This window comes from Marmota marmota, unplaced genomic scaffold, assembly GCF_001458135.2.
Source record: "Marmota marmota marmota unplaced genomic scaffold, marMar, whole genome shotgun sequence".
In the NCBI taxonomy this organism is placed as follows: domain Eukaryota; kingdom Metazoa; phylum Chordata; class Mammalia; order Rodentia; family Sciuridae; genus Marmota; species Marmota marmota.
Genome location: NW_026006687.1, coordinates 53,336 through 64,122, shown reverse-complemented (window position 1 = coordinate 64,122; position 10,787 = coordinate 53,336). Strand labels below are relative to the sequence as shown.

The 10,787-nt window shown below is 40.6% G+C and overlaps 1 long non-coding RNA gene across 1 annotated transcript in view; it reads left to right on the top strand.

Moving 5' to 3' along the window:
* Positions 1–10,239, top strand: part of LOC125614753 — a 16,494-nt gene extending 6,255 nt beyond the window's left edge. Inside the window, exon 2 of the long non-coding RNA XR_007345322.1 lies at positions 10,129–10,239. This is a non-coding gene — a long non-coding RNA (uncharacterized LOC125614753). The remainder of the gene's footprint in view (positions 1–10,128) is intronic.
* The last annotated feature ends 548 nt before the right edge of the window (positions 10,240–10,787 follow it).

The following is a 10,787-nucleotide window of genomic DNA, read 5'->3' as shown; positions in this document are numbered from 1 at the left end:
GGGAGGGAGGGAGGGAGGAGTCGGGTCAAAAGGCATGGCCAAGGAGAAGCTATTCCATGGCTTTGCTTCTTAGCTTGTACACAGTATCCTAGTGGCTGTACCCACTGGGGCCCTCCTGCTCCTGCTCATCCTGCAGTTGGTCATCAAGGCAGTGGGGGTGGGCACCGCCAGGCGACCCTATGAGGAAGAGGTAAGAGGTCTGAGTGCATGTGCCCTTGGTTGTTTGGAGGCATCTTGCACCTCTGCAATTAGGCACTTTCTGAGCTTTCTCCAGTGCCCTTGGCCCTGATAGTGCCTCATGAGTCCTTCCAGACCCACCTCTGAAGGTGCAGCTCAGATATCCTATACCCTGGAGCTTGGTGGCCATTCTCCCTCCTGGGTGCATTGCATTGAAAGCCTACTGTGTGCTGGGTGTGCTAGGTGGTGGTTATTTGAGGGATGGGTGTAGAGGTGAATAAGTACATCATGCACTTGTGTTGATAAGGAATCTATCATCAGAATAACACCGGGAGACACCCAGGAACACTCTGAGTGAGGGGTCAGCCCTGAGTGGTGTAGCAGACTGGAGGAAACTGGGAGTTTGGCGAAGCCCATGCTGTGGAGTAGAACATTTCACTCTCTGTGTCCTAGGTGTGATTTTGGAAAGGCAGACAGGAGGGCATTGACTGTGAGAGGTACAATTTTGCAGAAAGGCACAGAAATCCAAAAGTAGGGGGTTAACAGAATGATGAAGATATGAATCTAGTTCAAGCACAAGGTGGCATGGGCAATGAGGTTGACCCCGTGGGGGTCAAGATTAGAAAGGCCTAGAAAGCCAAGCATAGAATTTAGTTTTGAAGAAGTAGAAACCTGGGAGCCATGGTAAAATTTTGTAAAAATGTATAGAGAACTCCTGAAACTCAATAAGAAAACAACACAATTTTTAAATGGACAAAAGATTGGAGCAACACTTCACCAACAAACAATATGTGGGGTGAGGCTGGGATTGTTGCACAAGCAACAATGGTTAAGCATCTCTGGGTTCAATCCCTGGTACAAAAACAAAACAAAATAAACCAACAAATATATTGCCAAAAACTAGATGCAAAGTAAAAATCCTTCAATGTATAAATAATCTGTAGGGAAATACAATACTACACAGAAACAAAAACAATAAACTACTGGTTATCCATAATTACATAGACGAATCTCAAATGTATCGTGCTCAGTGAATGAAGCCAGACTAGAAAGTCCACAATGCCATTTATGCATGATTCTGGATGAAGTAAAACCACAAGCACTCAGGGAGAGAAAATGACAACAAGAGGTGAAAGGATTTTCTGGGGTAAATAAACTGGTTAACCTTGAACATGATATCATTTGTCAAAATCCCTAACTATAGACTAAAAAGGTGAATTTTCTGTTTGTAATTACCCCTTAATAAATGACATTTTTACAAAATTTTACCATGGCTCCCAGGTTTCCATTTCTTCAAAACTAAATCCATAAATCCCATTATGATTTTAATTTGCATTTCTCTAATGATTAGTAATGTTTAACCTTTTTTCAGATTTCTCTTGGTCAGTTGTGTTTCTACTGAGAATGCAATGATGTTTGTGTCACAGTCTAACATCAAATTTTATGTCGATTTCTGTTGTGGCATAAGAAGAAGGGATGACATGCATTGGGTCATGGAAAAGGTCAGGTCAGGAGTATAATCATAACAACCAGGTCTATTGAGCTTTGGAGAAGACCATACTAGCCTTAGGTTTTCTTTTTGTTTTGGTTTTTTAATTAGGTATATATGCATTTTAATGCATTTTAATTCATTGTAAACAACTGTAGCACAACTTTACATTTCTATGGTTGTACCCAATGTAGCATCACACCATATATGCATTCATACATGTACCTAGGGTAATGATGTCCATCTCATTCCACCATCTTTCCTACCCCCCCATGCCCCCTCCTCACCTCTGCCTCTCCTTTGCCCCATCAAAGTTCCTCCATTTTTCCTTATCAGAGAGAACATTCAGCCTTTGGTTTTTTGAGATTGGCTTACTTCACTTAGCATGATATTCTCTAACTCCATTCATTTACCTGCACATGTCATAATTTTATTCTCTTTTAATGCTGAGTAATATTCCATTAGGTATATATACCACAGTTTCTCTATCCATTCATCTATTGACAGGCATCCAGGCTGTTTCCACAGTTTAGCTATTATGAATTGAGCTTCTATAAACATTGATGTGGCTGTGTCCCTGTAATATGCTGATTTTAAGTCCTCTGGGTATAGACCTAGGAGAGGAATAGCTGGGTCAAATGGTGGTTCTATTCCAAGTTTTCTAAGGAATCTCCATACTGCTTTCCAGATTGGTTGCACAAATTTGCAGTCCCACCAGCAGTGTGTAAGTGTACCTTTTCCCAACATCCTCATCAACATTTATTGTGGTCTGTATTCAGCACACAAGGCACTTTCTGGTACAGACACTGTTCTATGTGGTTTACATGAATTAACTCACAATTCCCTGTTTTACAGATAGGGAAATTGAGTGACCAGGGGCTAAGTAGCTACCCAAGGTCTCCCTTCTGGTCAGTTTTAGAGCTGTGGTTTGGACTTATGAGGTCTGGCTCCAGAGTCCTTGCCACCAACCACCAAGCAATGACTCCAGGAGGAGTTACAGTCAGGGATCACAGTAGAAAGGAAGTGAAGTTGGAGCATGGGATCAGTGCCTGAGATGGGTGCTGCCAATTATGGAAAGCCGACCTGATTGGTGAATCACAGAGGGAAGACCACATTTAGGTCCCTTGAGAATAGTGATCCTGGTCATGGAGGGCCTCATTCTGAGCAGAGGAAGGGCGATGGCCTATGGCCTGACCTGGGGCTGGAGGAACTAAAGGATGGAGGAAGGGAAAAGGATGCCAGGAAAACTCAATGATGGAGAGAAGCTGGAGAGAAGAGAAGACAGACCACTTGATGAATAAGAGCCAAACACAGGAGTCACAGGTGGGAGGGAACCACATATGGCAGTAGTGGGGTAGTGCATAAAATGATGGGAGGTGATGATCAGAGAGGCTCCTCTGTCTGTTCAGCTGTCTCAGGGTCTGCAGCTTCCCCATCCCCCATTGATGCTGCCCACCAATCTTCCTGAAAGAGCCTTTAGTCAAGCAATTGCCATACTAAAGGAATGCCATGGCAAAGATGCCCACTCCTACTATTTCTGGTCAACACTAAAAAGAAAAAGAAATAAAAACACACATGTTGGAAAGAAGGGAATAAAACTGTTCCTCACAGAGGACATGATTTTTCCAACTAGAATAAATAACAACACTCAGTAGCAGAGCACCCCTAATTCAATCCCCAGAACTGGAATAACAATACCACTAAGAACTTCTGCTTTTTTAGAAGAGGCTATGAAAAAAATTGAATGAAAAGCCACAGATTGCAAGAAAAGATTTGCAAAACATAGATCTGAACCCAGTGCACAGAACTCATAAAACTCAGGGGAAAAACACATTTTTAAGAGATAAAAAGTTTGTAGCAAACACTTTGCCAAAGACCTACCAATGGGCAAGAAGACATGAAAATATGCTCAACATCATTACTCATTAGGAAGCCTTAAATGAGATGTCATTACTCATTTATTAGAAAGGCTACAATAAAAAGAGGAAAAAACAAGAACAAATGATAGTGTGAAATGTTGGTGAGGATGTGGAACAACTGAAATTCTCATACTTTGCTGGTAGAAATTAGGAATGGTACAGTGATTTTGAAAGACAAATTTGGCAATTTTCTACAAAGTTCCACCTACAGTTACCTTATGACTCAGCAATGTCACTCTTAAGAATTTATCCAACAGAAATGAAAACTTAGGTTCACATACCTATACACCAATGTTTGTAGCAGCTTTCTTTATAGCTGTGAAAAACTAGGTAGGCACAGTGGCCCATGCCTAAATTCTAGCCACTTGGGAGGCTAAAACTGGAGGATTTCAAGTTAAAAACCAGCCTCAGCAAATTAGCAAGGTCCTAAGCAATTCAATGAGACCCTGGCTCAAAAGAAAAAAAAACATTTAAGAAAAAATAAAGGGGGCAGAAGGATTGGGAATGCAGCTCAGTGGTTAAGCACCCCTGGGTTCAATCCCTGGTACAAACAAAACAAAAACACTGTGGAAAAACTAGATACAATGAACAATCCATCAATTAGTGAGTGTATAAATAATCTGTAGGTCTGCTGTTTCCGGTGTTGGCCCTTGTGACTGTGTGGATACGCCATGGCTTTGTCCAAGGAGAATGGCATCACTCTTGTGGGAAGATGGTGCACATCACCAGCAGGGCACCCTGGTAGAGGCAAAGGGACAAAAGCAGCAGCAGGAACAGCCAGATGTTCAGATGCCCCACGCTGTTGCTCACCTGCCCACAATGGTGGTCAAACTCCTAGGGGAGAGGAGGGAGACCTCGAGGGTCTATCTGACCTGACTTCATTCACCCCCAATGCTCAAGCCTCTCCCAATGCAGCCTTGAGGGCCACCTGCTCTTGACCCTACACACGGGTTCCCATCTCAGGGACAACCTGTCATTTCCATGGTTAGAGCACAGTTAGGACCCCATGGCTCATCAGGTCACCTGTCCTGAGTGAGGTCTTTAGAAACAAGACCTGACTGGTGTCACTTGGAGCAGGATATAATAACTCTGGGCCTATGTTTTCTCAGATACTGGCTAAGGATGAAAAAACACCCTTGCCCAATCATCCATCTGCACTTGTGAACCTGTGCAGGGTGGGCACATCAGAGAAACACACTCAGAACCCAGGAAACCCTCAAACTGGGACACCCAGACCAAGACAGGCAAAGATCCCCAGGACAGGACAGCAGTCAGCCTAAAGGGCTGTGGATCTAGTATCACCAAGCCAGGGGAGGGGACAGTCACTACTTTTCCTCCCCCTGACTCCATAAGGCTCAGCACAGATGGTGGCCTTTTCATGTAGGTACCTGTGCAAGCAAGGCTGGCCTCCCTGGACAGGTGCATAACTGGAGGCAGTAACAGATGTAAGTGACCAAGAGTGGCTGGGAAACACTTTTAGCAGACTGGGAAGATGGTCTCATACCCACCCCTGGCCCACTTATGCTATGAGTTTCCAAGTCCTGACCAGGTGTCCAGGGATGGGTTGGTGAGTGTCCAGGGATGAGTTCTAACAGATGTTACAACTGAGACAATGGAAGGTCCTGGGTGGGCAGTAGGAGGAGCAATATGGGCACCAGGGCATTTGAAATGTCCTTCGATACACCCAGGCCACATATGCTGCCTCAGGGTCCTGCTTGAAGGAGCCTGGCATGGGAAGAGGTTTGGGCAGTGACAAGATCCCCCTCTATCACTCTGCTGCTCAGGGCAGCCCCATAGCTGGAATGCAGGCAGTGTTGTTAGAGAGGGACGTGCCCTTGGCTGTCTTCCTGCCATTATGCTACAGCAAAACATCAAGCAGGGTATTGAAACTTATTTATTTATATGAAAGTATAAAATTATATGAAATTTATTTATAGATACTGTCTGGTCTTACAAAGAAACTATGTTGTTAGAGCAGGAAGATCTCTGGTAGCCCTTGTGCTATTTAGCTTCAACATAATTGTATAAATTTTTTAGAACATTTTACTTTTAATTGATATTCTCCCCAGGGTAAACATAAACCCTTTCTAGTTGGTGCCATAGAGATGTTGTCAAGAGTAAAATTATATAAGTTTGCTGTTGTCTGTGATTGACTGTTGGATGAATTATCTTCTATGTTGAAATACATATATTTACATTGCAATAAGGATGCTCAAATGAAACAATGAAATAATGAAATTGAGGGCAGAATTCACAACCCTGGGTACTGGCCTCCAAATACTTCACTGCTTTGAAGTTGGAAGAAAATATTCTTAGTAACATACTGACATTTCCAGGTGAAACTGGCCTATACAAACAAAATTTGAATGTGTGGTTTCACTTAAAATGTTTGTCCTGGCTCAGAGTCCTGATACAAAACCAACCAATTCAAGCAAATGCATAATCCTTCTCTTGGATTGCTTTATGAAAAAGAGAGGACAGATTTTTTTAATAGAACAAGAATTTTACACAGATTCTGAACTCTACTATTCTTCATTGAGTGGGAGGAAAGGAGTAGAGGGAGATTAGAAGGCTCTATGAAGGACAAGCCAAGTTATTAGAGCAAGCTCCAGGTTCTTTGAGACTCGTCTTCCTGTCTTTCACTGAGCACAGTCAGTACTTCTGCTGCCTGTCCACCTGGGAGGAAGGTAAAGCATGAAGAGATGGGAGAGGAGGGAGAAAGGCAACTGAGCATTTCAACTTAAGTCCTTGATTTGAGTGTGCATGGGTGTATGATTGGCAGATGAGGAATAGACTGATAACATTTCTTTGACTTTGAAAATGATTTTGACCCCTGCAACACTAAAACTTGCTTTATCAACTTGGAAGGCAAATATGATTGCATCTGTTTGTAAAGTTCTAACTAAACACTATGCCATCCCCACAGGCAAGGTCACAGGAAATCTTGTTTCTTTCAGGACTTCCCAATGGGTTTGCCCAAGAATTTCCTTCAGCTCTCTCAGCCTTTAGGAGCTTAGTGCTGGCAAATGAGGGGAAGGAAGAAAACCACAGGGTTCTTCCTGAGGAGACCCCATGCTTCCCCTCAGTCTTTCATATCAATCAGTGCAGGGAGCCCACACCTGGGGAAGACTGAGGTCCTTTTGTTTTCTGACTACAAATGCTGCTTCTCCTGGCCTCTCTATGGGAGCTTGTATGAGGTGGAAGGAGCTACTTGGAGTGCTTTCCTGCCAGCTGGCCCCAGACTTGGTCATCTCAGCCCACCAGAGAACGTCTAATATGTGAATTTTCAAAAGGAAGAAATCAGGATTGCTTTTGAGCTCCCTGACCTCTGCAAATTTGCCAGCCCTGTCCCTCAGGTAGAGCAGCGGGGTGCAGGAGAGACACACTCACACCTGGTTAGGAAAATCTCCAAGTCTGTAAACAATCGTAGATGTAACTCTTCTCCTTTGCTATGGAGAATTCTGTCTATGGTAGAAGGCTTTCACAAGACATAGTGAACCTGTGATGTTTCACTGTTTCACTTCCCAGAGATTTTGAGGCTTGAGGCAAGGGTTAGTCAGAGGCAAAGCAATTTACCTTAACCTAAGAGAGCTGCCCAAAGTAAAAGAGCCATCTGGTAGAAACAATGTTTGTTTTAGATTCTGTGTGCTTAGGTATGTGCAACTAACTCAGACTATGTAGAAATATGTCTCTAAACACTGCTTTTTTTCACTAAAATGTTATTTTAAAATGTTCTATCCTATAGGAAAGTTTCAAGAACAGTACAATGATGTGCCTCATAATCTGTATACTTTTCTATATGTATGTGATATGTCAAGCAAAAATGAAGATTAGTATGACACCCATATATTATTAAGCTAAATTCATCAATTTTAATGTTTTGCTATAAATAGGAAATTCTCTTGTACCACCATACTAATATGCCTTTGAGGAAACTTGATATTAATATGAAACTATTATCAGGTATATAATACTGATATTCAAAATTTCCTAAATCCATTTTAGCAGGATTTTTTAAATATACAGGATATAATCAAGGATCACATGCTACATGTTGTTGTCATGTTTCTTTAGAATCTTATAATTTATAATGGTTCACGGACTTTTAGTTTTTATTTTTATTTTTTTAACCATACAATTTATTTTTTTTTAGTCATACATGACAGCAGAATGTATTTTGACATATAATACATACATGGAATGTACATACATCAATCATATTGTCTATTCTATTCTGCTGCCCTTCCTATCCTCCCTACTCCTCCCCTCCTCTCCCATCCTTTCTCTCTATCCAATCTAATTTGACACAGTTTTTTTTTCTTTTTCTCATCACAACATCATATATGTATTCTGTATAACAATGAGGTTCTCCTTCCATCTTCCGTGCAACTCCCCTTCTCCCTCTTTTTCCCTCCCACCTCTCTTCCCTATTTAGTGGTAGTCTTCTTCTCATGCTCTTCTTCCCTATCTCATTTTGAGTCACCCCCCCTTATATCAGAGAAGACATTCAGCATTTGTTTTTTAGGGATTGGCTAACTTCACTTAGCATAATCTGCTCTAATGCCATCCATTTCCCTGCAAATGCCATGATCTTGTTATTTTTTAGTGCTGAGTAATATTCCATTGTGTATAAATGCCACATTTTTTAATCCATTCATCTATTTAAGGGCATCGAGGTTGGTTCCACATTCTAGCTATTGTGAATTATGCTGCTATAAACATTGATGTGGCTGTGTCTCTGTAGTATGCTTTTTTGGGTATAGTTCGAGAAGGGGAATAGCTGGGTCAAATGGTGGTTCCATTCCCAGCTTTCCAAGGAATCTCCATACTGCTTTCCAAATTGGCTGCACCAATTTGCAGTCCCACCAGCAATGTGTGAGTGTACCTTTTTCCCCACATCCTTGCCAGCACTTGTTATTGTTTAACTTCATAATGGCTACCATTCTTATTGGAGTGAGATGGTATCTTAGAGTAGTTTTAATTTGCATTTCTCTGATTGCTAGAGATGGTGAGCATTTTTTCATGTATTTGTTGATTGATTGTATATCCTATTCTGAGAAGTTTCTGTTCAAGTCCTTGGCCCATTTGTTGATTGGGTTATTTGCTTTTTTGTTGTTTAACTTTTTTTTAATTGGTTGTTCAAAACATTACAAAGCTCATGATATATCATCTTTCATACATTTGACTCAATTGGGTTATGAACTCCCATTTTTACCCCAAATACAAATTGCAGAATCACATCGGTTACACACTCACATTTTTACATAATGGCACATTAGTGACTGTTATATTCTGCTACTTTTCCTATCCCCTACTATCCACCCTCCGCTCCCCTCCCATCTTCGCTCTCTACCTCATCTGCTGTTGTTCAATTCTCTCCCTTGTCCCCCCCCTTTCCCCTCACAACCTCTTATATGTAATTTTGTGTAACATTGAGGGTCTCCTACCATAACTTTTTGAGTTCTTTATATACTCTAGAGATTAGAGCACTATCTGATGTTTGAGGGGTAAAAATTTGTTCCCAGGATGTAGGCTCCCTATTCACCCCACATATTATTTATCTTGCTGAGAAAAAAACTTTTCAATTTGAATTCATCCCATTTGTTGATTCTTGGTTTTAACTCTTGTGCTATAGGTGTCTTATTACGAAATTTGGGGCCTGCCCCCACATGATGAAGATTAAGGCCAACTTTATCTTCTATTAAATGCAGAGTCTCTGGTCTGATTCCTAGTTTCTTGATCCATTTTGAGTTGACTTTTGTGCATGGTGAGAGAAAGGGATTCAATTTCATTTTGTTGCATATGGATTTCCGCTTCTCCCACCACCATTTGTTGAAGATGCTATACTTTCTCAATTGCATGCTTTTAGCACCTTTGTCTAATATTAGGTAGTTGTAATTTTGTGGATTTGTCTCTGTGTCCTCTATTCTGTTTCATTGGTCTACAAGCCTGTTTTGGTGCCAGTACCATGCTGTTTTTGTTACTATTGCTCTGTAGTATAGTTTAAAATCTGGAATCGTGATACCACCAATTTTACTCTTCCTGCTTAGAATTACTTTAGCTATTCTGGGTCTCTTATTTTTCCAGATGAATTTCATGATTGCTTTTTCTATTTCTGCAAGGAATGTCATTGGGATTTTGATGGGAATTGCATTGAATCTGTAAAGTGCTTTTGGTAATATGGCCATCTTAATAATATTAATTCTACCAATCCATGATCAAGGTAAAACCTTCCATCTTCTAAGGTCTTCTTCTATTTCTTTCTTCAGGGTTCTGTAGTTTTCATTGTATAGCTCTTTCACCTCTTTTGTTAAGTTGATTCCCAGGTTTTTGTTTTTGTTTTTTGTTTTTGTTGTTGTTGTTGTTGTTGTTGTTTGAGGATATTGTGAATGGAGTAGTTGTCCTCATTTCCATTTCAGAGAATTTGTCACTGATATACAGGAATGCTTTTGATTTATTGGTATTGATTTTATATCCTGCCACTTTGCTGAAATCATTTACTAGTTCTAGAAGTTTCTTGGTTGAACTTTTGGGGTCTGCTAGATATATGATCACGTCATCTGCAAGTAGTGCTAATTTAAGTTCTTCTTTTCCTATATTTATGCCTTTAATTTCTTTTGTCTGTCTAATTGCTCTGGCTAGTGTTTCAAGAACTATGTTGAATACAAGTGGTGAGAGAGAGCATCCTTGTCTTGTTCCAGATTTTAAAGGGAATGCCTTCAATTTTTCTCCATTTAGAATGATGCTAGCCTGAGGCTTAGCATATATAGCTTTTACCATGTTGAGGTAATTTCCTATTATCCCTAATTTTTCTAGAGTTTTGAACATAAAGGGATGCTGTATTTTGTCAAATGCTTTTTCAGCATCTATCAAGATGATCATATGGTTCTTATCTTTAAGTCTATTGATGTGGTGAATTACATTTATTGATTTCTGTATATTGAACCAGCCTTGCATCCCAGGGATGAATCCCACTTGGTCATGGTGCACGATCTTTTTGATATGTTTTTGTATCTGATTTGCCAGAATTTTATTGAGGATTTTTGCATCTAAATTCATTAGGGATATTGGTCTGAAGTTTTCTTTCTTTGAAGTGTCTTTATCTGGTTTTGGAATTAGGGTGATGTTGGCCTTATAGAATGAATTTGGAAGTACTCCCTCTTTTTCTATCTCCTGAAATAGATTGCAGAGTATTGGTATTA